This window comes from Schistocerca americana, unplaced genomic scaffold (assembly GCF_021461395.2).
Source record: "Schistocerca americana isolate TAMUIC-IGC-003095 unplaced genomic scaffold, iqSchAmer2.1 HiC_scaffold_1511, whole genome shotgun sequence".
NCBI lineage: Eukaryota > Metazoa > Arthropoda > Insecta > Orthoptera > Acrididae > Schistocerca > Schistocerca americana.
The window spans coordinates 20001-25000 of record NW_025725596.1 but is presented as its reverse complement, the minus strand read 5'-3'; the positions used below and the strand labels follow the sequence as shown (position 1 = coordinate 25000).

The following is a 5000-nucleotide window of genomic DNA, read 5'->3' as shown; positions in this document are numbered from 1 at the left end:
TTCCGACAACCACCATTGCTCAGCTAAGCCACCAACACCCACACATGTCCCAGACAGGGGTGCACCCAACATCACAATACTGCCTCCTGTCACACCACACAAACAATGGCAGGAATGAAAGACACAGGTCTGCCACAAGCATGGAATCAGAGCGCCGCCTGTTATGAGCCAAAGGTGCACCCTGACGTGGCAAATCAGATGATGCCGCAGTCATTTACTTACGATAATCACAATCAACAAACCGGGCCCCCCCCCCCCCCAAGTGCCTTAACCTAACCCGTATTGTACCTTAACCTAACCCGTATTGTACCTTAACCTAACCCGTATTGTACCTTAACCTAACCCGTATTGTACCTTAACCTAACCCGTATTGTACCTTAACCTAACCCGTATTGTACCTTAACCTAACCCATATTGTACCTTAACCTAACCCATATTGTACCTTAACCTAACCCATATTGTACCTTAACCTAACCCATATTGTACCTTAACCTAACCCATATTGTACCTTAACCTAACCCATATTGTACCTTAACCTAACCCATATTGTACCTTAACCTAACCCATATTGTACCTTAACCTAACCCATGTTGCGCCTTAACCTAACCCATGTTGCGCCTTAACCTAACCCATGTTGCGCCTTAACCTAACCCATGTTGCGCCTTAACCTAACCCATGTTGCGCCTTAACCTAACCCATGTTGCGCCTTAACCTAACCCATGTTGCGCCTTAACCTAACCCATGTTGCGCCTTAACCTAACCCATGTTGCGCCTTAACCTAACCCATGTTGCGCCTTAACCTAACCCATGTTGCGCCTTAACCTAACCCATGTTGCGCCTTAACCTAACCCATGTTGCGCCTTAACCTAACCTATGTTGCGCCTTAACCTAACCTATGTTGCGCCTTAACCTAACCTATGTTGCGCCTTAACCTAACCTATGTTGCGCCTTAACCTAACCTATGTTGCGCCTTAACCTAACCTATGTTGCGCCTTAACCTAACCTATGTTGCGCCGTAACCTAACCTATGTTGCGCCGTAACCTAACCTATGTTGCGCCATAACCTAACCTATGTTGCGCCTTAACCTAACCTATGTTGCGCCTTAACCTAACCTATGTTGCGCCTTAACCTAACCTATGTTGCGCCGTAACCTAACCTATGTTGCGCCTTAACCTAACCTATGTTGCGCCTTAACCTAACCTATGTTGCGCCTTAACCTAACCTATGTTGCGCCTTAACCTAACCTATGTTGCGCCTTAACCTAACCTATGTTGCGCCTTAACCTAACCTATGTTGCGCCTTAACCTAACCTATGTTGCGCCTTAACCTAACCTATGTTGCGCCGTAACCTAACCTATGTTGCGCCTTAACCTAACCTATGTTGCGCCTTAACCTAACCTATGTTGCGCCGTAACCTAACCTATGTTGCGCCTTAACCTAACCTATGTTGCGCCTTAACCTAACCTATGTTGCGCCTTAACCTAACCTATGTTGCGCCTTAACCCAACACACGTTGGGCCTTAACCCAACACACGTTGGGCCTTAACCCAACACACGTTGGGCCTTAACCCAACACACGTTGGGCCTTAACCCAACACACGTTGGGCCTTAACCCAACACACGTTGGGCCTTAACCCAACACACGTTGGGCCTTAACCCAACACACGTTGGGCCTTAACCCAACACACGTTGGGCCTTAACCCAACACACGTTGGGCCTTAACCCAACACACGTTGGGCCTTAACCCAACACACGTTGGGCCTTAACCCAACACACGTTGGGCCTTAACCCAACACACGTTGGGCCTTAACCCAACACACGTTGGGCCTTAACCCAACACACGTTGGGCCTTAACCCAACACACGTTGGGCCTTAACCCAACACACGTTGGGCCTTAACCCAACACACGTTGGGCCTTAACCCAACACACGTTGGGCCTTAACCCAACACACGTTGGGCCTTAACCCAACACACGTTGGGCCTTAACCCAACACACGTTGGGCCTTAACCCAACACACGTTGGGCCTTAACCTGCTCTGTAATTGTCATACGACGCGTTAAATTAGTGTAGTGTTGCCTAACTGCAACCCCCGCAATATAGTTTGCTACTCGCACTGCCCGGTCCCCAGAGTATCGCTTCATGTTAAACACCTTGCAGCTATACACTGTAATGCGGATGGCGGCAGGACGTACATGCTCAATGCCCTTCGCAGTTGTTCATTGGCATTCGCATGGCGAAGCACAGCCTACGTTGTGGTACGGCTTGTGGCAACTGTCCGCTGATGTTGTACGTCCAAATCACACACTGTACCGCACATTGGTCCTCATGTACTGAATGATACATCGTGGTACATGTGTGACCGTACCACGACTGCGCCAACAACGGCGAACCATACGGTCCAAATATTGTGCACTCAGCTACGTGTCGTCTCCCTATAAGAGCTGGATTGCAGTATGGTATGCCGTGGATGGCGATCAGCATGAGCCGTCTGTTGATGTAGTGGCGCGTGTTGTCAGACGTAGTCGTCTCTTCTCACACACCGTGATAGCATGGTGCACTGCGTTCCACATCTGCGACATGCGACAGAGGCCGGTTGACAGTCGTTCGCGCAATGGACATCGCATACGTACGGGGGCCACCTTCCACGTGTTCGCGAAGCGTGCACATGTTGTTGCGTGTATGTGGGCAGACATAGTGTGTCGTGACACCTGACACAGGCATGCAACAATCGTTGAATTTGCAAATGGCGATGGACGTCTACGTTTGCTGGTGACGTTACGCAAATGAAGAACTGGTAAACCGTTGTGGTGCGGTTGTTCTCGCTAGAGGTGAATCAGTGATGGCGACGATCGGTTGAGCTACCAACCGGTTGTTTCAGCGATACCCACCATGCCCACGAACGTGAATGGCATGTGGGTGTGAAGCGATACGCGGCGGTGGCTGGGTGGGACCGTCCCCGGCCGGTGAGGGGGGGCCTTCCGGCGTGCTGGCCGCGCGGTGCGTGGGCGCACGCGCTACAGCCGGCTGGTGGGGGCGGCCAGTGGCAGGCGCGCCGGCCGACGGAGGCGGCAGGCGGCGCAGCTGCGCGCCGGCGCACCCTGCACGCGGCGCCGTGCGGCCAAAGTAGGTCCTCGCGGGCCCGGTGCGAAGCGCGGTGGACATCTGCAGTGTGCTGGTCCGATTGAGGACTGTGTGCGCTGAGGATGCGCCGCCGCCCGGCGCTCGGCGCCGCGACGCCGTCTGCTGCTCGGTCGCCTCTGCGGTTCTCGCAGGTGGATTGTATCGCAGCTGTGCGGACGTGTTGGCGCGTGCGCTGTGCTGGGAGAGTTCGCTTCGGCACCCAAGTGGGGCTTTTGTCCTTCTGTGGCGCTGGCGTTGGAGCTGCCGGCCACCGTAGGTGGCGCGTGTTGTCTCCCGCCGGCAATGCCACGACAGCACGCTCCCGGGCCTCTGTCGGCAGCGGCAAGCTCAGTTGGGAGCACGGGTGGTCGCACCTAAAGCGTCTACTCGCCAAACTCCGGGCGATTGCGCCTCTCTCGAACCCGACCAAGTACTTAGGACGGCGCTGCGCGCCGCCGGGACCTGAGAGGGTTTCGAGGTGTATTGTGCAGGGGAGCTCAGCCTCCTCCTGTTTGCAGAATAATTGAGCGGACGCTTGCGTGTTCGCGCGGGCCCCCGGGACACACTCCCGGGCGGCCGGCTGCTCAGCTCTAGTTGACGCAGCTCCCTGGTTGATCCTGCCAGTAGTCATATGCTTGTCTCAAAGATTAAGCCATGCATGTCTCAGTACAAGCCGCATTAAGGTGAAACCGCGAATGGCTCATTAAATCAGTTATGGTTCCTTAGATCGTACCCACGTTACTTGGATAACTGTGGTAATTCTAGAGCTAATACATGCAAACAGAGTCCCGACCAGAGATGGAAGGGACGCTTTTATTAGATCAAAACCAATCGGTCGGCTCGTCCGGTCCGTTTGCCTTGGTGACTCTGAATAACTTTGGGCTGATCGCACGGTCCTCGTACCGGCGACGCATCTTTCAAATGTCTGCCTTATCAACTGTCGATGGTAGGTTCTGCGCCTACCATGGTTGTAACGGGTAACGGGGAATCAGGGTTCGATTCCGGAGAGGGAGCCTGAGAAACGGCTACCACATCCAAGGAAGGCAGCAGGCGCGCAAATTACCCACTCCCGGCACGGGGAGGTAGTGACGAAAAATAACGATACGGGACTCATCCGAGGCCCCGTAATCGGAATGAGTACACTTTAAATCCTTTAACGAGTATCTATTGGAGGGCAAGTCTGGTGCCAGCAGCCGCGGTAATTCCAGCTCCAATAGCGTATATTAAAGTTGTTGCGGTTAAAAAGCTCGTAGTTGGATTTGTGTCCCACGCTGTTGGTTCACCGCCCGTCGGTGTTTAACTGGCATGTATCGTGGGACGTCCTGCCGGTGGGGCGAGCTGAAGGCGTGCGACGCGCCTCGTGCGTGCTCGTGCGTCCCGAGGCGGACCCCGTTGCAATCCTACCAGGGTGCTCTTGAGTGAGTGTCTCGGTGGGCCGGCACGTTTACTTTGAACAAATTAGAGTGCTTAAAGCAGGCAAGCCCGCCTGAATACTGTGTGCATGGAATAATGGAATAGGACCTCGGTTCTATTTTGTTGGTTTTCGGAACCCGAGGTAATGATTAATAGGGACAGGCGGGGGCATTCGTATTGCGACGTTAGAGGTGAAATTCTTGGATCGTCGCAAGACGAACAGAAGCGAAAGCATTTGCCAAGTATGTTTTCATTAATCAAGAACGAAAGTTAGAGGTTCGAAGGCGATCAGATACCGCCCTAGTTCTAACCATAAACGATGCCAGCCAGCGATCCGCCGCAGTTCCTCCGATGACTCGGCGGGCAGCCTCCGGGAAACCAAAGCTTTTGGGTTCCGGGGGAAGTATGGTTGCAAAGCTGAAACTTAAAGGAATTGACGGAAGGGCACCACCAGGAGTGGAGCCT

The 5000-nt window shown here is 53.5% G+C and overlaps 1 non-coding gene across 1 annotated transcript in view; it reads left to right on the top strand.

The window, feature by feature from the left end:
- The first annotated feature begins 3726 nt into the window (after positions 1-3726).
- LOC124569581 overlaps positions 3727-5000 on the top strand; it is a 1910-nt gene continuing 636 nt past the window's right edge. The window contains exon 1 of the ribosomal RNA XR_006971258.1: positions 3727-5000. This exon is cut by the window's right edge and continues 636 nt beyond it. This is a non-coding gene — a ribosomal RNA (small subunit ribosomal RNA).